At 37.5% G+C, this 24,172-nt stretch overlaps 1 protein-coding gene across 4 annotated transcripts in view; it reads left to right on the forward strand.

Annotated features, from left to right (window-relative positions):
- The first annotated feature begins 10,635 nt into the window (after window positions 1-10,635).
- The window catches only part of LOC138710248 (uncharacterized), a 37,772-nt gene continuing 24,235 nt past the window's right edge, over window positions 10,636-24,172 (forward strand). For 2 of the 4 annotated variants that reach the window (XM_069840942.1, XM_069840944.1), the window contains exon 1: window positions 21,605-21,884. The gene's annotated coding sequence lies outside the window, so the exon portion shown is untranslated. Of the gene's footprint in view, window positions 16,409-21,604; window positions 21,885-24,172 lie in introns of those variants that run through there. The other 2 variants (XM_069840943.1, XM_069840941.1) reach the window with 2 other exon arrangements.

A 24,172-nucleotide genomic window follows, 5' to 3' on the forward strand; every position in this document is an offset into this window, starting at 1 on the left:
TTTGAGTGCATATATTAAAATTTAAAATGCTAGTTTCACACTCCTCTCGAATGAAGTTTTCCAGAAGTGTAGATGGCATTAGGGGTGTCATCAGGAAGCATCATTATTTCCTTCACAGCACTTCTTATAAGTTTATCAATGTCTCTTAAAAATGTTTTAGAGATCTGGATTAGAGGAGTGCATTGTAAGGAGTAGATGAGTCTTGGCTATATAAATTTATTGACACTCTTGATCTTTTGTTCTGCCTTAAGTAATTGTTATTGTGTCAAAGAATGCAGATCTGAAGCCAGAGATGAAAATACTTTGCTCTTATCAAAACAGATTCCATCATTAAAGTCTACACCTAAATATCGGATTTGCTCTTTTTTATTTTGAAGTGATGAAATAGCTGAACCCTGTAGAGAGACTATTTGTCCACTGGATAAGAGGCCTTTTCGTAGAATAATACATTGCTTTTATCAGAATTAATTTGAAGACTGCTTTCAGCTTGAGTGACTAACGAGGTAGCATGTTTTTCAGAAGAACATACTAATGCCAAGTCATCCGCAAATGCAAGGACAGATAAATTAGGAAGTTCTTCAGATAGGCTGTATCCATATGCTTTTGAAATGTCAGGATCTGTCAGATTTTGAAGTATACCATCTAAGGTTAAGTGAAACAATATCGGAGACAAAAGAGAATCTTGAGGAACTCCAGAACTTACAGTGATTGGTTTTGTTTTCATAAGATCCGCCTCTATCTGGATGATGTGTTCAGTTAATAAAGCTTTGATCACAGCATAGAGATTATGTAGAAGACCTAATGAATGAAGAGTTTGTAACATGTGGTTATGTCCTTTGGAATCAAAGGCTTTTGACACATCTAAGAAGACAGTAGTGCAAATTTTTTCTGTTTTGTATGGCTGATTTAAGACATCCATTTATTATAGGCATGAAACCTGATTGTAAAGGGTTTAGACTGATGATGGCTCGTAATTTAGAATCAATCACTTGTTCAAAAATTCTTCTAATCACTGAAAAAATAGTGATAGGTCGCCATTCCTTAATGTTGTTTGCATCACCTTCTTTATAAATAAGTATTGTTCGTGCCATTTTCAGATGCTTAGTTATGTAATTAAATTTAAGCACGGCATTGGATAACAAAGTAAGAAATTTTGTACTTTTGAGATGTCTCAAGACTCGAACCGTACCTTTATCAGGACCAGAAGCTGTGTCGACTTTAATACCAAAGAGAACTTATGAACTTCACCTTCACTAATATTATAATATCTTCAGAAAAGTCGTGATGAGAAATTCCTCAGAAAAAGAAGAAGGTAGATTATTTTCTTTGCTAAGTGTTTTAGTGAAATGTTTCGTTAAGGAAGGAAGTGGGATTTTGCATGACTACTTATTTAATTCTGTCAAGATTTTTCGGGTAATTCGGTGTCTATGATTATAGTAATTGTATTGAGCGACCTCAAACTCGTATTTTCTTTTATTTTTTTCTCGTTGTCTCTTTGTTGTCCTTTGTGGATTACAAGAAGATGCGAGAAGTATGCGAGCTTTTGTGTTTATTAGATTTATGATAGTTGAAGTATCGAATTGTAGGGTGAACAGGTCCTGGCAGTTCCGCTATTTGATTAACAAAAAATGTTAGCACATCTGCAGTTAATCTTTCGAGATCATCTTTAGTTCCATCTAATAGTATGTTATCTTGGAGTAACAGTAACAAATATAAATGACACTCGGGAGGAAATTAAACGCAGAATAAATATGGGAAATGCGTGTTATTATTCGGTTGAGAAGCTTTTATCATCCAGTCTGCTGTCAAAAAATCTGAGAGTTAGAATATATAAAACAGTTATATTACCGGTTCTTCTGTATGGTTGTGAAACTTGGACTCTTACTCTGAGAGAGGAACATAGGTTAAGGGTGTTTGAGAATAAGGTGCTTAGGAAAATATTTGGGGCTAAGTGGGATGAAGTTACAGGAGAATGGAGAAAGTTACACAACGCAGAACTGCACGCATTGTATTCTTCACCTGACATAATTAGGAACATTAAATCCAGACGTTTGAGATGGGCAAGGCATGTAGCACGTATGGGCGAATCCAGAAATGCATATAGAGTGTTAGTTGGGAGACCGGAGGGAAAAAGACCTTTAGGGAGGCCGAGACGTAGATGGGAGGATAATATTAAAATGTATTTGAGGGAGGTGAGATATGATGATAGAGACTGGATTGATCTTGCACAGAATAGGGACCGATGGCGGGCTTATGTGAGGGCGGCAATGAACCTTCGGGTTCCTTAAAAGCCATTTGTAAGTAAGTAAGTAAATAGTATGTTATAAAGTCTTGTTTCCCATTCTTGCATAATATAACTTTCAGCAGGCCTATCTTGTTGTTAATTACTAGTCAACATTATTTTCGTCTCACGAGTACCAATAGTTGTACTTAATGCATTTTTTTATCGTGTTTTGAAATACCAGTATGTATTCGGAATTTCTCCATCACCTACAGCTTTTTTGTTTATTTCATCTTCAGTTTTGTAAAATAAACGGTTTTTTCATCAATTTGTCCAATATCAAATAAAAGCTCCTAGGTCATTATAAATATGATGGAACCAATGCTACCCCGGTCGAGGTGGGTTCCTCCAATTTGGTAACCGGAGGGTGCAATGGTGGCTCTCGTGGTCTTCTTTTCGGCCATTTTTCGTCTTATCACCAACCACCCCTTTTCGTTCTCTCGTTTTTTTCATCACTCTATTTCTCTCTGCCAGCCACCATTGCATGAGGAACGCCCACCACATCATCACAGCCATTTCCACCTCTCCATCCCCACTATTAATTTTTGCCACGTCCGCCACCATGACGGGATTTGTTAAGGATGCCTGATGAGGCTTCCTTCTTCTTCCCCTGCTAGTTATTATATTCATTCTTAGGTTAAGGTTCTTAGGCTTATAATTCCCGTCTCACCAACGGGGATCTTTCCTATCTCCGTGGTCCTTTCCCAAAGTTTCGAGCGCGACTTCTGAATTGTGTGGCCCGACAGGGTGCCCAGCAACGAAGCAATAGTGGACCCTTCACACTGCCTCTATATGCAAGTCTAGGTGCGGAACCCGGACCAGTAGTCATGTACATTCACGTAGAGCCCCAGAGAGGGCCTGGGGCGATTTAGACCGACTCTGCTCGCTGCGGCGGATATATCGCTCCAACTTGTTACCGCTGATGAAAGGGTTACGCGATGTAATCAACCACAAGTCCCCTGAAGCTTTGCTGTCTTGGATTATTCAGCTGAAGATGGTCGGGCAAGCTTTTCACGAGTTGGGTTGTGGAAGCTGGATAGTCCTGGGATTGTTTAGTGTAGAGTGGGGAACCACGGGCTGTTATTCCCGTGGCAGGGCCATAAAATTTCGTATCGCGTCTGGTATACGACTTGCCGTTAGGTGTTTAATGCCCAGTTTGAAGGGTAACTTGCGTGAAGTGGGTTGCTGGGATCTGGTTGTGGAGGGGACCCCATGGCCGGCACAGTCCGAGAAGCCTTTTTAGGTGTTTTTCTTCTTACGTGCCCCCCAGTGGCAGGCTGACGCCGACGGTTCCGTAGGGGGGGGGCAGTTTCAAAAGGGCCTCTTCGCTCTCCTCTTCTCCTCCACAAAAACAGCAAACAAAGAAACAGATAATATCAAAAGACAGTACAACTGATAGTAATAAGACGAACGCTACAATGGACTTGGACCCTGAGAAAGTAACAGTTAAAGTGTTGCCTCCAAAATTTATTAGTATCACCTTGGACGGAACCGAAAAAACTATGAAGAACATCAGTCCATTCTACGTGAATCACGCACTCGATGGACTCCTGGGCAAGGTCAGAAATGCATCACGACTCTGCAACGGCAGTCTGCTCGTTGAGACTGCATCTGCAAAATAGAGTGAGACGCTTTTGAGAGCAAGATTGCTGGGGTCATATCCCATCAGAGTTGAGCGATACTCCTCGCTGAGCACCACGAGAGGAGTTGTGCATATGGATTCTCTAGATGGTATGTTGGATGAAGTGATCCAATTAGAGCTGGCGGAACAGTCCATGTCCAAGGCTTACCATTTACTGCATAAGCGAGACGGACGGACTGAACCCCTGAGCACAGTCGTTCTGACCTTTGAAACGTCTCTTTTGCCAGAATATATCTTTGTCGGATACGAGTGTGTCCCTGTGCGTGCGTATGTGCCAAACCCAATGTGGTACTTTAGGTGCCAATGGTTCCATTGCACAAACAATATCATATGTGCAAAGTGCGGCGGTGCTGACCTTGGGGATTCCCGATGTGCCGGCGCCCAGCACTGTGTGAATTGTTCTGGGACCATACCGCTAACTCTAAACATTGTCGAAGTTTGTGGTAGAGAAGGAGATACAAGAACTGGGAGTTCGAGAAAACATTACTTTTTTCGAGGCGCGTTAGCGTATTTTTTGATCAATAAAAAAAGGCGATAGGAATGTCTTATTCATGAGTATTGCAGAAGGCAACAGAGGAAATTGATGCATTCGTGCAGACGTCATCTCTTGCAAGTATCCTGGGAAGTGAATTGAGAACGCAACCCAGACATCTGTGGACGCTACCACACAGACTGCAGAGTCACGACTCGTCTGGGCTTGATATCATGCCCTACTTCCCTAGAAAGATCGCTGCCGTGACAGCAGAGAAGGATTCTAGGCCTGGTAGAACGCCACAACATCGCACTCCTAGTTCAGGTGGCGGGTCGAGATCAAGATATCGATCACATCCTCGATCAAGATCACGATCAGGTGTGCGACAATCTGCATGTGAGTCCTATGGTCGAGAGCTAAAGCAGTCGCAGTCAAAAGCATCAAATCATCGAAAAGATAAAAAGAGAAGATCCCCTGTAAAGCTACCATAATGATTTAGCTCCTTGCTATGACTGATATTGTACAGTGGAATGTGAACTGTGTACACAGCAGATATGCAGAACTGCAATAATTGATCTATCATGAGAACCCTGCTATTTTGTGTCTTCAGGAGGCACACCTTCAGCCCGAAAACTCCCTGTGTATCTCTGGGTACTACATTCAGCAGTACAATCACCTTGCCGGTATTCATGCCAGCGGAGGTTGTGCCCTCCTACTCCGTCAAAGTATCTTTTCCTCTGTTATCAACATTAACAGTCCACACCAATACATAGCCACTAGAGTAACTTTGCCTACCATACAGTTTTCAATTGTCTCTGTTTATATACTCCCAGATACACCTTTCACAGTGCAAGCATTTGAACATACTCTCTCGCAGGTACCTACTCCATATCTGGTAGTGGGGGATTTCAGTGCATCCTACCACTCTTGGGGTTCAAAATCCGGTGATGACAGGAAATAAAATAGCAGAGGTATGTACCTGTCTAAATCTCATTACCATGAATTCAGGAGAAGCAACACACCTTTTCTTTGCTTACGGTACATACTCCATGTTAGATATCTCCATTTGTAGCCCAGTTTTGTCCACGCATTTCGAATGGTCTGTGATTCACGACCTACATGGTAGTGACCACTACCCCATTTGAATGTGTATGTCCACTTTACGTTCTGCAGAATCTCGCTCTCCAAACTGGGTTATTAAAAAGACGGACTTTTTTTAATATAAAATAATTGTTATCAAAGATGATTCAAGAACCTAGTAATCTCAAGAATCTCTCTATGTTTATAGAGTTGTTCATTTTGTTAATGTGCTGTATTCATAGACTAACTCATAATGTAGGGAACAGAGTACATACCACATTCATATCCCTTATGATGAATCCTCTGTGATTAAATTCTGATAAAATAATCCTAATGTAAACACAAGCACATGGCTGTCATACGGATGATTAGCTGGTAGTCAGAACACTCAGACGATACAGGAAAATATAGGAAAAAGATGGGCAGTGCCAGACACTTAAGAATTAGTACTGCTACAGGAACTAATTGACATTTATTCAACTTACACATTGATGTAATACAATTTGCATGACATAAGGACATTGTTTATACACGTTACTAGATGATAGAAAACACTGGAAGTAATATTATTAGTAATATTTGGAAGTTACATTTCTAAGCTTCATTGGCAAATGTAGGGTACCCCCGAACACTTTAAATCCATGCACAACTTCACGTTTTCTTCTGAAAGCAGCGATCACAATGAAACGAAACGTCATCTGGCTCAACCCCAGCGCTTTCTTCATGTGCCCACCCTTTGCACGTGCACCATTGAATCCAGTTTTCTTCAAATATTTCTCCACATGTTATGCAAACAGTTTTCTCAAGCACTCCAGTTCTCTTTCGAGAAACACCCTTAGAAGTTGACTAAATCGCAGATGTAGGGCCAAATAAAACCTTTCTCTGTGATTTTCCTCGTGCTGTATTGGGTCTGCTTGATTTATGAATGCTCTTTTCTTCAAGGACTTTCTTGAATGGAGTTGATGTTAAAATTTCGCTTCTCTGAGATTTCCTTTCCCGAGTTTCGCTCCTTTTACTGGCCTCTGGGAGAGGTGAAAGCTACTTCAAAATATTGACAACTGGCATAGCCTTGTTCTTGTCCACCTCGAATGATGTTTTAGTGCTTTCATCTGCAGGTCTGGAGCTTCTGTTTCATGGCGTGGTGGGGCTTTCAAAAATATGTGGATCTGACCTGGACTTTGAGGGAGCATTTCGTTCTTCTGAGGCTTGTACAAGAGTTTGTTCATCTACAGCTGGTCTAGATGTGTTGTCAGCAGGTAGTTCGTCTAGGGGTGGTTCGGCTGTGCCCTCCTGAGCTGGGATGTCTGTGAGGAGTGATGCCAGGAAATCATATTCTGTAAAAACTCCGGGATTTAAGGGGTGGATTCCTGTGCAGGAAACTCCATTTCTTGCTATATCCAGGCGACAAGATTTAGCGTACGTGGTTGAAACCAACCCAGAGATTTCATTCTCAGTTATTCGAAGCCCAGCATTTTGCCAAATCCACATAACAAAGCTTCTGCACATGCTGCCTTGAACAGTTTCATAAACATGCTGTCCAAAGGTTGGAGTTTATGCGTTGTGTGAGGAGGAGTGCTGATCATGTGCACATTACTTTCTCGTGCACAGTTGATTACTGTGAGCTCCTTGTGGCTACTGTGCCCATCCAAAATCAGGAGCACAGGATTCTGAGGTGTGGGCTTAGTATGTTTGAGCCAGATTAGAAAGGTAGCTGCACTCATCCAGCCATTTGGTTATGCAGCAGCAATTGACTCATCTGGTGCTCCAATTGTGAGTCTCGGATTTATCCTCTTCCGTGAGAAAACAAAGAGTGGAGGAATGAAGTGACCAAGAGGGTTCATATAAAACATCACAGTCGCATTACGACCTCTCTCTGCAGATGTAAGTTTTCCCACCTGTTTTTTTTCCCTTGCAAGACAAAACTTTAGAGTTCTGGTGAACTATTGAAACACCAGTCTCGTCAGCATTATAAATTCTTGATGCAAAAATGTGATATTTGTCCATCAAGAAAGACAATTTTTCAAAGAAAAAGTTCACTTGAGGTTTATTAAACCCAACACACTGCATCAAACTTGTTGATTCTGGAGAACAGAGGCTTAGCTGAGAAAATCTCGACATGAACGATTTATAAAAATCCATCCCGTAGACTTTTTCTCTTTATTGAACCTATATTCGATACGGAGGTTTTCTGCCCGGTCAAATGCGAGGTTGAGAAATTCTTTTTTACTTAGTCCAATCAATCTGCCATCAAAATCTTTGATGTGCTGCTGGCTTTCATAACTGTTATTAAAAGTAGTCTCAAAACGTCCAAGTTTTGGTTGAAAATTACATTCTTTCCCCCTTTTCATTCCAGTAACTTTATCCTGCAGTACGCTTTTTGGCAATTGAAAGTAATCTGCTGTCCTTCTAATGGACATTTTCCCACTTAAGACCTGCTCAACCGCATTTTTCATAGATTCTTCTGACCAGGAATCCCGGTTAGTGCACCTTCCCTTAAAATTCGGCATTATTATCTGCAGAACTGCAAGGAACAAAAAAGCTCTTGTGATAGAGACAATAAACTTTCATATTATATTGATCACCAAATAAGCATAACACTATTTTAGTTTTTACTCTGAACATATTTCTTGGAGTGGAGTGCCAGGAATCGAATCTGAGTCCTCTGGATCTATAGTCAGACAGTCTAACCTCATGACTATGTAGGCGTCATTATTATTATTATTATTATTATTATTAGTAGTAATAGTAGTAGTAGTAGTAGTAGTAGTAGTAGTAGTAGTAGTAGTAGTAGTAGTAGTAGTAGTAGTAGTAGTAGTACTAGTAATAATATTACTACTAGACCTAATAATATACATGCCAGTTTATAATAGAAGCTGTCTATGGCTACCCGCAAATTGATTGTCACTGTGCATATAACGTTCTATAAATTAATAGAACCAGAACCATATCAGCTTTAACTCTGTAAGATGCAATACGTATAAAACACATTCCTAACAACACACCGGATGCATAATAATAGACATCAACTTACTTGTGTACCCGGTAGGAAGTCTTCAAATTTAATCTCGCTGCCAGAAGTCTAAACAATTACTCACAAGAATTATATTACAAGCACACCAGTCGACGCAACTCAATCAACTGATAACATTCAAGGTCCAACAACATGGGAAGTCATGCAAGTAAAACAGGATTACCAACTTTTGTTAGTTTAGAGAAAACCCTGGTGTCCGGGTCTACCCACCATTCTCCCTACTTCTGTACTCGATGACTAGAATCTTGTATTTATTTTAAAATAAAATTTGAATTTTAGTGTACGATAAAACATGTAAATCGACTCATATGTAGAAGAAAAGGTACTTCTTATATTTGTTACTCACAGTGTAAGTGGATGAATACAAAGAGTGATAGTCCGTTCTTGTAAAAAAATTACATGACTTGAACTTGTGCTTGTTGTGCATGTGAGCACGTGGTAGTATGGTTTCAGTGTGCATCGTCTTATTCCTTTCTTCTGTTGACAGGAATAACACTTTTGTCCAACAGCGATTGACTATTGATTAATTAAAAAGTAACTGCTATTATTATTATTATTATTATTATTATTATTATTACTATTATTATTATTATTATTATTATTATTATTATTATTATTATTATTATTTGACTATTATTATTATTATGACTTACTATTATTATTATTATTATTATTATTATTATTATTATTATTATTATTATTATTATTAACAGTATTATTTACAAATCCATGAGCATAATAATGTGCCTTGATTAATTGTCAAGTATAAATAAAATCACATCGAAACATAATGGCATATAATTAACTCATAAAATTACCACATAACCACAAATAAATTAAAAACGTATATCACTAAGATTAAAAAAGTCATCAATATCATAAAAAGGCTTATCAATCAGCCAACCAGAAATACGTTTCCGAAAAACTTTCCTGTCTAAATGAAATAATAATTCATTAGGACATTTATTATATAGCTTATAAGATATAAATTCTTAATGCTCCATTGATTTAGTTAGCCTAAATGTAGAGCACCAACGTAAGGTCTACTTTCATGAGTAATGGGAAATGTTTAATGTGAAACAAAATGTACAACAGTGGACAAGATGACGTACTGAGAAGCGGTAGCACAAAGCAGCAGCCAATCAAGCTTAATTTCAGTCGCTTGCTAATGTTTGCTACAGAGAAATTTAAACACCAATAAGATTATAGTTGTCCACACCTGTGGAGTAACGGTTAGCTCGTCCAGCCGCGAAACCAGGTTGCCCAGGTTCAATTCCCGGTCAGGGCAAGTTACCTGGTTGAGGTTTTTTCCGGGGTTTTCCCTCAACCAAACATGAGCAAATGCTGGGTAACTTTCGGTGTTGGACCATGGACTCATTTCACCGGCATTATCACCAACTCATTTAGACGCTAAATGACCTCAGATATTGATAAAGCGTCGTAAAATAACCTACTAAATAAAAAAGATTATAGTTGAAATTTATGCGTTCATCACAGAGCAGTGAGTAGTAATACAGTGTAGTACATACAGTCACAAGGCTCAGTACGTATCCAATGCATCCAGTGACAGTTGAACTTTAGTTGCTAGCCACTAGGATCGCTACTATCGCACAGTCTGTTGTTACTAATATTCTCAGTTGCTGACCTCTTGGAGCATTGTATCGCGAGAAACGAAAAAAATCAGCACAAGCTTAGTGACTGTATGTAGGCTACTAGACTATGGTAATAATATCAAATTTGCTCTTCATGTCTATTCTTTAATTGTGTTAACTAGATATTTTTATGTTGATGTGGCTAGTGACTTTTTGTAACGTTATTACGTTGTCGTTAGTTTAGACTCATCACAGATTTTTATCGTAGGTATCCTAGACAATAGAGTGTTACTAAAAGGTGGTGGAGTTCCACTAGAAGAACACTTGACAACCAGGGTCGAGTTCCTTAGAGAATTATGGTTGTAAACGCTCTACTGTTTACCTTAAAATTAACGACGAATGTTTAAAAAAAGAGGATAAGTTGGAAGCTCTTTCCAGCAACAACGTCCTCGAAGGCTTAGTTCAAAATAACACAATTCAGAGTTCAAACAAATCTGTTACCGGTACTTGTAACAAAATTTTACCAGCTTCTGTCTCTTTCAGAAGACATTTGGAGAGTCATTCAAGCGAAAAGCCGTACAAATGCGACGTATGTGGTAAGAGTTTCTCATTATTAAATTCACTAAAAACACATGTGCTTCGTCACATGAACGATAAACCATTTAAGTGTGACATGTGTAATACTAGATTCTCAAAAGCATGTTCCCTGGAAATGCATCAACGTCAGTACAGTGGCGAAACTGACTTAAAATGTGATGTATGCGGCAAGTGTTTCTCACAGTCATGCCAACTGAAAGTTCACGGACGTAATCACGCTGTCCATAAACAATTTAATTGTGATATTTGTGGTAAAGGTGTCTCAAGATTGGATGTTCTGAAGATACATATCCACACGCATTCTGGAGAGAAGCCTTTCAAATGTGAAGTGTGTGTGAAAAGCGTTTTTCAAATTTGAAAAGTCTCGGAATTCATAAACGTCAGCACACAGGGGAGAAGCCCTTCAAATGCCAAGTTTGTGGTAAGGCTTTCTCTGCCTCAGGTTATCTCGGTGCCCATGCTCGGAAACATACGTGTGAAAAGTCGTTCAGATGCGATGTGTGTGGAATGTATTTATCTTCATTCCAGATCTTAACACGGCATATACGTATTCACACAGGCGAGAAACCATACAAGTGTGATATTTGTAACACTAGTTTCTCAAGAGCGTATTCCTTGAAGATACATATACGACAGCATACTGGCGAAATGCCCTTTAAATGTGATATATGTGGTAAAGGGTTCTCACAGTCATGCAATTTGAAAGTCCACGTACGTCAGCACACTGGAGAGAAACCATTTAAATGTGATATCTGTGGAAAAGGTGTCACAAAATTGGATGTTCTCATAAAACTTGTAGAACAACATTCCGGTGAGAAGTTATTCAAATGTGATGTATGTGACATGTGCTTTCCAAATTCAAGAAATCTTAGTTATCATGCACGTCAGCACAAAGGCGACAAGGCTTGCAAATGCGATATCTGTGGAATGTGTTTTTCGTCTTTGAATACTTTGACAAGGCATTTACGTAACCACAGAGGCGATAAGCCATTCAAATGTGATGTCTGTGATATCAGTTTCTCAAGAGCGTATTCTCTCAAAATACATCTGCGCTTGCACACAGGCGAGAAGCCATTTAAATGTGATGTGTGTGGTAAGTGTTTCACACAGAAACACCGTCTGCAAATCCATGCGAGACGGCAGAGATGCCATTCAAATGTGATGTCTGCGGAAAGCGTTTCACAGTTTCATGCACTTTGAAATTTGATGCATGATAGCATAAGATGACATTTAAATGGTCAGTTTGTTCTATATATTTCTTGGGGTCGGGTTGTCTGTAAGCATGACCGTTAATATTCAAGCAAGAAGTTATTTTCCTGCGTAATTAATTTCTCATTTGTGAATTGAGCTATCTTAAACTCCATGCTTGCAAATATACGAACTAAAAGCTATGTAGATGTTTAGTCTGTTTATATTATTTTTGAATTTTTGAAAATTTCCATATTAAAATATGTGCACAATCACGGATGCTATGAGCGTGAATGTTTTGCTTTGCGGTCTGTTTTAGTGTTTTTTACTCATGACTTTCAGTCTAGTCATTTAATATAAATGAATTAGAAACAACTTTGATATTAACGGCGTTTTGCTTTTTGGTGTGTAATAATGGGAGGATATATTTATTTGTTAAATCAACATTCTTGTAACTCATTATCCTTGTTCGGGAATAATTTGTTACAGCGTCCTGGAATTCATAGCTGTACATCTTTACTACAGCATAGAGTAAAAATCCAGTAACGTTTGTGAACGTGCAGTACTGAAGGTTAAAATTCATATGTTTTAGTGAGTTCTAAAGAACTTGGAATCTTTAGGAAACCAGATTTCGTATACCGTACATAGAATTTGTCTTCATTTTGATATACCTGCGTCTGTAATGCTATTAAGATGATACCGTGCTAACACTAGGCAACAAAAAATTGTTTTATGTTCCTTTGTTAGTGTTTACTGAATAAAATGATCGTTCTGAATACAAATATGCCTTTAGCCTACTTGTTTTTTAAAAGGTAATTGTTAATTCATTTTTAATTAAGGAGCAGAAACATGGACATTATCAGTATCCAGAGGTTCTAAATTTCCAATAGACACATTTTGTTATGTTTGTGGACATAATATCCGATATAGACAAGTAAACAAAATTGTGTTTGTAACAGAGTTGTGTGGGATTTAGCAAGCTTATATTGGAGTACTGCTTGATGACCTGAATGTTGCATGGACTCCTTACATGTCCTTTGGTGGCTTTCAGTCTAGAGAGTTGGATATGTGCTAATCGGCAAATCCACGAATATGGAGAGACGTTATAAAACTTTGACGATAACTGTTTCTTTTGCATGTTGGACATTACATATTATAAAAGTATAAAGATCAGAGATATTATCGATATTCTAACATACCGTCATCCATTGCTCCAGTTGACATATCATATAGCAAAGAGTCCCAAAGTTGTTCTGCCAATAGAAAGAAGAGTAATACATTCTCATGTCAAAGAGAATTATGTAAATGTCAAGTTCCTTTTGAGGAAACTCAACCTTGGATGTGGGACATTTGTGGCGATTTTAACATGTTGGGATTTCTTCTGAGGCTTCAAATTGGCTACACTATTTAGGTATTGGTGCAGGAAGGGATATCTAACCAAGAAAGAGTTGGCTCCAGGCCTGAAACGTGTAATTCATTAACCGCTTGTGTCCAGAAAGAAGAATTGATTACCTCCAATCTGTATAAAATTAGTCTTTGTAAACTTTTATGAAAATTAGAATAGGAACTCTGAAGCTCTAAGTTACATCTCATCAGGCAAGTGTTCTCATTTTATCTCAAGCAAAAATAAAAGATAGAATTTTTACTGACCCTCAGACTGGAATGATACTACAGTTTAAAGAATTTCTTTATTCAGTCACTCTTGATGAATATTTCAGTCCTTGATTTCTTTTTAGTTTTCCCCCTAAGCGTGGGTCTTTCACTGCAAACCCAGCACTATCTTTCCTATTTTCTGTCTTTCTGTTTCTCTCTGCATGTGATTCTTGTATCTTAATGTCGTCTATCATTGGATATATTTTCCTGCCCCGAACTCTTCTGTTAACCATTTCTTTCAGTACGCAGTTTCCTGTCAGCCAGTGATCCTACCAATTGCTGTTTCTCTTTCTGATCAGTTTTAGGACCATTCTTTCTTCGCCCACTATTTCCAACACAACTTCATTTCTTATTCTGTCTGTTCATTTCGCACTCTATATCCACATTTCAAATGCTTCCAATCTTTTCTCTTCAATTCGTCGTAATGCTCGTGTGTTTGCCCCATACAATGCCACACTCCACACAAAGCATCACTAGTCTTTTACTTAGTTTCTTTTCCAGAGGTCTGCAGAAGATGTTCCCCTTTCTATTGAAAGCTTCCTTTGTCATTTCTATCCTCCTTTTAACTTTCTGAAAGCAGCTCATGTTACTATTTATACAGTGTTATTACAAAGTATCTTTCCGATTACAAACTTGAATAACTTTCGTTAAATAACAAATATTTTTGAAGCGTGTGTTATTTAATTTTTCGCATGTTTCAGGAGTACCTTTCATTTTGATGTTACTCTGCATTTTAAATATACTGAAGAATATTTCTCGTGACTGATGTGACTAATGTCCGAAGGTGAAAAGATCTTTGGGGAGGACAAGGGGTAGACGGGAGTATGATATTAAAATAGATATGAGGGAGGCGCAATATGATGGTAGAGACTGGATTAATGTTGCTGAGGATAGGGACCAATGACAAGCGGCAGTGAACCTTTGGATTCCTTAAAAAGTATTTTTAAAGAAGTTGTGTAGTGACTAGTGTAAAAATTGTATCGCTATTGATGATATTATAAATTGTGATAATTTCATGGGCATAATTTCGAATTCCCATTAAAGTTTGATGTAGCAGACGTGTTATGGAACTTATTGCGATAACTGATTTTGAATCCCGTAATATTTTAGTTATTAAAAATATTATATAATTAAAGAATTCATATTCATCTTACATTGTGAGTTTGAGTTTCTGATATTGTATTGAAATATGTTCTATAAATGTGATCCTTGGAGATTTTTTACTGTAGTAGATTATTATTTATTGACTCGTGGCTCATTTACACACTGAAAGTATTGTGGTGGCAAGCCGGAACATTCTGCTCGTGTCTGGTTGCCTCGGGAGTCGCGCGCGCATCCTGCAGAAGGAAGGGCGCAGGGAGACGAGACTCGAGCTTTGGCGGGCGCTGTGACGCAGTACTGGGCGAAGGGATGGAAAAACTACGAGACACTAGCCGTGGTGCGGAGGGAGAGGGAAGAAAAGCGACTGCGACTGGAGGAAACGTCTGGAAACCGATTATTGTGGAGGTCTAGAAGCTACGCGACGCAGAACGTTCTAGACTATCGTGGTAAAGTGAGTGAGTAAGTTAGTCAGTCAGCTGCGAGAGCTAATTAGTCTTGTCTTGGACAGTGGAGATGTTACAGAGGATATGAGTTAGAGGTGCAGCGAACTTGAGTAGGTCCGTAACTGTGGCAGTATCCAGGCAAGTGCAGCGTACCCGGAAGTCTTGGGTTCGACGTGCAGGGAACCGCGTCTGGAAGGCTTGGGTTCGAAGTGCAGTGAACTATATCTGATAGTCTCGGGAACGAAGTGCAGTGAACTAACTGTAAGTCTTGGGTTCGAAGTGCAGTGAACTGTATCTGGAAGTCTTGGGTTCGAAGTGCAGTGAACTGTATCTGCAAGGCTTGGGTTGGACGTACATTGAACTTGAGTGAGTGAGCTAGAAGAACTAGCCAAGGCGAACGAACTGTGAACTGAGAACTGACAGCTTTGTTCTGTACATAGTGCTTTGTGAACATTAGTTGAAATTAGGAGTACATTGTTGTTCTCCTCAATAATGCACGCGAATTGTCATTGTCGTTCGGTGGAGTGCAATAACGACTACTGTGTTGCTGTGTACAGTCGAATACCCATTGTTGACGGGTGTGTGGTTAAAGTTAGAAATAAAAATCATATTATTGTTGAATTAAAAGTTATAGTATGTTTTCGTGACAGCATTGCAGATAACCAGGCCATTAAATTGTCACCACATTACACAGGTAAGACGTTTGAAGAGTTTGTGACGATAAACCACTGTCCTACTTTTTTATGTCATCAGAGAAATCTGCAAATTGTTTGCAAGAGAAAAATACTTGAAGACTGATAGTCGCATTGGAGGCAAGATTTCTACCAAAGTGAATAATAATGCCAAGATTTTAGAAAATTCCCAGAATCCCAGTAGTAAATTGTGAGAAAATATTGAAATGTGATGTGTGTGTGTGTGATATGCTTCTCTGAATCGGAATTACTAAAATCTCATAAATGCCAGCATACTGGTGAGAAACCATTCCAATTTAAAGTTTGTGGTAAGTGTTTTTCTCGATCTAGGCCTATAGACTTAAAAATACGTCGCATACAGGCGAGAAGCTTTTCACGTGTTTGTGGTAAAAGTTTTTCTCGGTGAGATCATTTTACGACATGAACTCTAACATTGAGGCGAAAGGTCATTCAAATGCAATATTTTGTGGAAAAGATTTCTCGCCTTTGTGAGATCTTATGAGACATGGACGTCTGCACACAGGTGATACGCCATATAAGTGCGATATATGTGAAAAAAATTTTTTCACATTCCAGGATCTGTGAGGAGGCATTCATGCCTACATACAGGCGAGAAGTTCAAGTGCTACATTTGTGGTGTTTCTCGCAATCTGAATATCAAACTCTGAATGTGAATATTCATAACCACGGTTAATAGAAGAATTAATGTCTACTTTTTAATTTAATCTGTAGGTTAAACTGCTGTATGAAATAAAAAATCATTATTATTATTATTGTTAGTATTATTATTATTATTATTATTGTTATTATTATTATGACTTGTAATAGTAGTAGTAGTAGTAGCAGCAGCAGTAGTAACTAGTAGTATAAGAAACTGTTTCATTAATCCGTAACTAAGACAAGAGTTGCTTTCAATCAGTCATATTAAAAAATTAACTTTTTATAATTTATACAGTTTCTTTAAATTCGGCGAATAATTATTCATGTATAACCTGAAACAACAGCTGTTTGCAGAAAATGAAGTATATGGAGTGGATGAAGGACAATAACAATGTAGGCCTATATGGTAATAACGTAGTTTGAAATTTAACAACTATCTTCGAAATGAGTTGAACACACTGAATGATTCATTGTAGGGTAGAAATTCTCTCTGCATATTGCACCTATCCACTATCCTTACGGGAATCTTTACCCAGAGGAAACCTGAAGCATAAACAAGTACAATAGTTTGTCTTCTGTAACATAATACGGAGCAAAAATCGTCGTAGAAATTAACCGTGCTGTTCTGTTACATTTTACTATACGAATGTACTGTTCGGGTCAATATGACCCGACCTATTAAAATTACATATAAAATTACAAAATTATGTTTGTGAACATTTGTATGACTACAATAACATAGTTTAACATTATTGTTCTTGTTAATATTACTATTATTATTTATTTTCTTATTTTATTATAATCTTACATTATTTTGCTTTTTTACTATTATTCAGTTTTGTTATTTTATTTTGCCGTATTATTCTTTTGTTATTTTATTTTTGTATATTGTTATTAAAAATTAATAACAACAAATTGAAGAAACATTAATTTGACTCAAATGTTTAACTTATAATACAGCACTAGGCCATGAAAAATTATAGATTGAACAAAATGCTCGTGCTATGTTACAATGATTAACTTCTGTCTTATGTTTTGCGTAACATAAGGAACTAGAACACACGATATATCCTACATTTATAATACAATTTGGACACACATATGTGACATCACATGATTGTATAATATACATTTATAACACAATTCTCCCTCATTGCTTACAATTTGGACACAAGTATGTAACATGACCTTTATAAATATGTTTGCTGTAGCTTCGTTTTATTGTCATTGCTTGATGGACAGAACTTACAGCGTGCACGTTTTACAGTTTTTCCTGTTGTAGACTCTGATACCGGTACTTGTCACATTTTCAGGTTTTAAATGTTATGTTAAATGTTATGTTTTATTTAACGACGCTCGCAACTGCAGAGGTTATATCAGCGTCGCCGGATGTGCCGGAATTTTGTCCCGCAGGAGTTCTTTTACATGCCAGTAAATCTACTGACATGAGCCTGTCACATTTAAGCACACTTAAATGCCATCGACCTGGCCCGGGATCGAACCCGCAACCTTGGGCATAGAAGGCCAGCGCTATACCAACTCGCCAACCAGGTCGACTTCAGGTTTTAAATGTTCCTTTGTCAGTGATTTTGCAAGTTCCTCTAAGAATAATCTCCTTCTAGTCAATTTGTTTGCATTCCAATTTCGGTCTATCGAAGTTCACAAGACATACGCATTGTAAGCAGATACATCAAGAATGTTGTAGAGAAGTATCACTGGCCATCTGTTTATTTTTCGTTTGCAAGTATAATATGTATATGTTACTTGGTCAAATGTATCTACAGCCCCATTGGATACATTATAATCTAAAATCATTTTAGGCTTCTTGTCATTCCTGTTGCTGACTCCATTGTCATGACGCAGTGTAGGCCTACTCATTACCACAACATTTTTTTTCTTTGAAATACAATTGACCACAGTAATATAATTTGTGAAGTAGAATGAAGAGCTATGAACTTCCTTGTTGTTCATTTGCTGTGGAAGTTCTGACTTATTTTTCCGTATAGTCTCCAACATCGTCAATATTTTCAAAAGTATTTGTTCCAAATTGTAAGAACTGAAAAAGTTGTCACACGTTACATTTTGACCCCTTGGGTCACTGGTAAGATCACACACTATCCTCATATCCTGATTTTTTCTAGTGCTCCATATTCTTTCCCTTTATAAGCTTGTGTTACCTATGTATATGAAGTTTGGCTGTCACAAACATCCATATTTTTATTCCATATGTCTATGGTCTGCTGGGAATATACACCTTGACGGGATAGCGACCTCAAAATCCTACTAACTGTTCGACAGTCATACTTTCGCCAGGATTGAAGAATTTAGGAAGGACCTCCACCCATTTCTCCCAAATGCAACGAATAGCAGCAAGTTTATCAGTTCGTCTTCGTTATTCTCTATTAGAATTCTTATCAAATCGCAAGACTCGTGATATCTTGCAAGAACTCTCAAGTGACATAGTTGCCCGAAAAATTTGTCTGTTCGTTTTCTGATACCACAAACTTTTGTTGACTCCTCATGAGATAGAATAACACTAACAAGAAGCAAGAGTCCTACATAAGCCTGGAAAACAATACTGTCGATATTTGTCCATTGCTGGCCGTAAACTCGCCACCCTTCTATGTTTGCCATCTATATTATTTTATTTTCAATTCTTGCAGAAAATATTGCTTCAAACCAACTTTTTATATCAGTTATTCTAGTGGTGGCATACCTAGTAACTCCCGGTGTAGTCTTGATTACGTTCGAGGGAGAAAGATGGTCCTGTTGTGGAGGTGGATTCAACTGCCATTTTATACCTTGATTTTTTGAAAGAAATGACTGAACAATATTGACTGTCAGAATCGTCATCACTTTCACTTTCAGATTCACAACTTACATTATCTTCAAATTCTGAAACAACTCTTCACTATCGGAGGAATTCACAATTGATACTAACTGAACATTACTCAATGGTCTTTCCGTCATGGTGTCTGAACTCAAACTGAGAAACAACACTGAAATATTTATTCCAGGGGCGTATTTTGCGGGCTACCGGCGGTAGCTCAAGGAAATTACAAAAGAAAAAGTTTATAATATAACATAATGTAATAATTTTGTATTATTAGTTTTACCATAGTAATTAAAATTAAAGTAATTGTTAGATATATTTTGTGTAATAATAGGGTCAGTGGTAGCCCAAACCCTTTAACCAGTATACGCCACTGATTTATTCAGGTAAAATGTCACAGCTTAGAAGGAATTCATTCTGAAAAATAACAGGAAACCAGTAAATTGTTGTAAATTGATGTATATTATTGTCGGCAATAATTGAATTTCTACACATTATAATAAAAGTAAGATAAAATTTCTAGAAAAGTAATAATACCACATTAGAAAGCAATAAAATCTTATGTTGGGTCATATTGACCCAAACATTACATAAATAACAATTACAAATTACAACAAATCTATTTGAAAAATTTTAATTACTTTTGAATTACAAGCGTATATTGCATTATTAGACAAAGTCACTGAATCTCATGAGCATACTTTACTATTTCAAGAAAATATTAAGGAAACAATATTCACTTTGGGTCATATAGACCCGAACAGAACAGCAGGGTTAAAGATTAACTAATTAGTGAAATGTAACTTTCCTTCCTTATCTTTATATCCGTGTGCATTGCTGCAATTAAAAACGAAACATACTTATTCAGCTCAACCAAACAAATGGCCGCCCGTCGACTGTTCAATTTGGGAGCATAACACTAGCGCCAGTGAGCGGTCTAGCGGTTATTTAGTAAGTCTATGGATTAGTAAAATTGTGCGATTTTCCTTGCACACCTTGCAGTGATGAAATAAATATCTAATAGGCCTGATTAATCTGTAGTCGATTGTAATAGCAAATGATGTGATATTTTAGTGTGTGTAAACAGTTTTTAAATCAGGAGTTAGAATTAAATTAAATTAGGAAGTTAGTCAGCAATATATGTGATTAGAAATGGTTTCCGCATTTGACGATTTCCCAAAACATAAACAAGTATCTCCGGATTCTCAGAGATGATTTCTTTTTTTTTTTTTTTTTTAGAATATTGCCGCTCATATGCACATGCACATCTGCTCTTCACGATCCCCATTTCTCTTTTAAACGACATTTCATACAAGTTGAGAGGATGCGAAGGCATTTCTTTCCCCTTCTACTTGCCCTGAGTCCGTCAGTAACAGAAGGGTAGCTGTTACCTCTTATACCTGCACTCCCCAAGCTGTACAAACAAGAAAATAAAATATTAAATAAAGTACATAAATGGATATAAAATACAGTGATACAAGTTTGACAATTACATGTTTGTGTATATTTTAGTGTCGTTCGTACTATTTCCAATTAATAATTAAATTAAGAAATGTTAGTTTGTATTATATCAGGAGGGAGTGACACAGTGCAGATTGTCTCGTTGTGTATGCTATAGAGTAGCAACTAGAGGTGAAGAAAACATTTATCTTCTGCTGTCCACACCTGTGGAGTAACGGTTAGCACGTCTAGCCGCGAAACCAGGTGGCCCGGGTTCGATTCCTGGTCGGGACAAGTTACCTGGTTGAGGTTTTTTCCGGGGTTTTCCCTCAACGCAATATGAGTAAATGCTGGGTAACTTTCGGTGTTGGACCCCGGACTCATTTCACCTGCATTATCACCTTCATCTCATTCAGACGCTAAATAACCTAAGCTGTTGATAAAGCGTCGTAAAATAACCTACTAAAATAAAAAATTTATCTTCTGCTCTCAGTAGCTTTCTAATGTACCAGTTGATATAAACAGCAATAAAAGAAAATATTAACACTTAGTATATGCTTTCAAAATATAGATTACCGGTAAACATTTTCAATAATACAATTTTGTCCTGTGTTGAAAGTCAATTAGTCGATCATTAGTAAGATGGACAGTTGCAGCTTCCCCTTTACTGACGGTAGAGAGTGTGAATAGAGGGGAAAGCCTATCAACCAAACTGAAATGGGGTTTAGTAATGTCTGCATCTCGCTTCTCTCAGGTGTTTTCTGCCGTCACTAATGACATGTCAATTTAATGGAAACAAAGAAATCTTGTAAGCAACGATCTATACGCTGATGTCACGGCAACCTGAATACCCTTGCCTGTTGTACTGTCAGCTGAAATTCTGGCGATGTTTACCCAAGTTGCTGTGCAGTGAATGTTGGAAATCTTGGCTTCAAGCTCATTTCTAGATCTTAATCTAGTTCATAATCATACTATATTATTTATCAATTTGTAAAAAACATAATAGCAATTTGGTAGTAAGAAACAATGGAAAAAATTGGTAAATATTTAATACCACCGTCACTTCGTAGCAACACCATGTAATTATATCTGGGAACAGTCGGAGCCATCTTCAGTTACAAGCCGGAGCATGTGTATGTTTGGCAACGCTGAGTGGAGGCGGGCGGAGGCGAAATAAAGGTATGACGTTTTAGTGTTTTGATTTCGTTGTCACATGTACATTTTTGACATTAATTGTTACAAAACTAAGTGCATGTGATCAAGATTCAGTGTATTGTCCACAGCTGTGGAGTAACGGTTAGTGCGTCTGGCCGTGAAACCAGGTGGCCCGGGTTCGATTCCCGGTTAGGTCAAGTTACCTGGTTGAGGTTTCTTCCGGCGTAATTTTCGGTGCTGGATCCCGGACTCATTACACCTGCATTATCACCTTCATCTCATTCAGACGCTAAATAACCTAAGATGTTGATAAAGCGTCGTAAAATAAGCTACTAAAATAAAAAAAAATCAGTGTATGGATGTACGTAATTTAGTACGGAATCCGAAATGGTATTTTATGTGAGTTTCAGAATACCGCGTAAGTACTTGCATACAGCCACTTATAACTTTAAAAAATTAAAAGCATACGTGTTTTTTATTGATGGTACAAGGGAAAATAAATAAATACTTCAAGAAATGTTACTTGTAGGCCTACCAAAAATAAACAAAATGACGTACTTTCGCAATACCCTATTCCAATCAATTAACCATTATGTGGCTAGTAAATTGACAATGTTTTGCCGCTTTATGTTGTTTCACCTCTGACGTGAAAGGTGTAGGATATCATATACATTTTAACTTCATGTGATCATCTGTTGCGTTTTTCTATAAATATTTCAGATGCCGGGGAAGCCAGTTTAGTCAATCTCGGCAGTCACCATAGCAATACTGTTATCCTAAATTATTTGTTATAAATTTAAAAAAATATAATTTTAAATAGGCCAAGGCCGAGTATAAAGACCTATGAAAAACTGAAGAAACATACTTTCAACATAGTACGTAACAAAACACAACATTATCTATTAAGTGTGTGCCAATTAGCGTAAACTCAGTGAACTTTAAATCCTGTAAATACGTAGTGAAAAGAAACATGTTCATAACTAATTTATTATAAAAGAAATAATATTAATTAACAAACCTTGAAAATCAACAAAGTGAGTGTATGCTTCTACAAATTATAGATAGTTCTAACGTACAGCAGGCATTCCGAATCTTCAACAAAACTGCAACATTTATGGGATCACAAAGAGGTGTTTACAATGAGCTTGAAAATCAACGGCGTAACTTTATTGATATAGCAGGCGAGACCCAACAATTTGGCCAGAATTCTGACACACCACAAACCACAAGTAAGACTGTAAAAATGTAGTTTATACAATATTTAATATTTAGGAGAATTGTCAATCACTTTGTCATGAATAATAACCATAAAAGTTGCTAAAGACTGCAGCCATATTTTCATTTATTGTCTTGTTTTTATCGCCAACACGCACTTAGTTTATAATACATCAACAATTAACGTTTGGTATGACTGCGAACATAATTCCGTAGACACACTTATATTGTAACATTAATTTACATTGAAAATCGGCATTAGCACCAGCACATGTTATGGATCATAGGCCTCCATTTGACAGTTAATTACAGTTTTACCGATGTATGGCTCCGGCTTGTAACTGAAGAAGGCTCTGGAAGAGTCAAATGTCCTTAAGAGGGATTCTCGCAGTTACTGACAATGTTACGCTAATTCTTCAGAAGAATTGAAACAAGTGAAAGAGACTGTTTTATTTTACTGTTGTCTTCTGCGACGTGTATTCACTGATAAACAAGATGTTCTACCTTCCGCTTGCAAATATCATGATAGCAGTAAAAAAATATTAACCTTTATATTCTTATGCACAGCTATAGCTAAGTCATATGGGTATAAAAGGTTTCCCTTCCCTCTAGATTTCTCTTCTCCCTGTTCACTTGACACACGACGTACACATATATCCCAATTCAAATCAAACACACTATTGCATAATCAACTTTGCCAAGATGTCTAGGGAGAATAGAATAATTTCAATTCACAGATGCTGATTTGTTTACTTCCACGCAATAACACAATTATGCAAACCTATATTACACCTAACGTATGCCAATGTTATCCCTTTTTTTCTTGCTATTTATAAATCCCTAGAGAAAAATATGTGAAGAAGGGAATGCAATCGAGTAGTGTAAGGTGGGACAAAGAAAAGTGGTTGCAGCAGGGGTGACCACTCCCCGATTAAATTCATATTTTAAGTATTGCCATTGTGCGTGATGGCATATCGCGTCATAGATCTCCTATTGGTCTGGAAAAACAGCGACTGATTCTTTGATCACACTATTGCATAATCCACTTTGTCGAGAGGTCCAGGGAGAATAGAATAATTTCAGTTCACAGATGCTGG

The sequence above is a fragment of the Periplaneta americana genome, chromosome 12, assembly GCF_040183065.1.
Source record: "Periplaneta americana isolate PAMFEO1 chromosome 12, P.americana_PAMFEO1_priV1, whole genome shotgun sequence".
NCBI lineage: Eukaryota > Metazoa > Arthropoda > Insecta > Blattodea > Blattidae > Periplaneta > Periplaneta americana.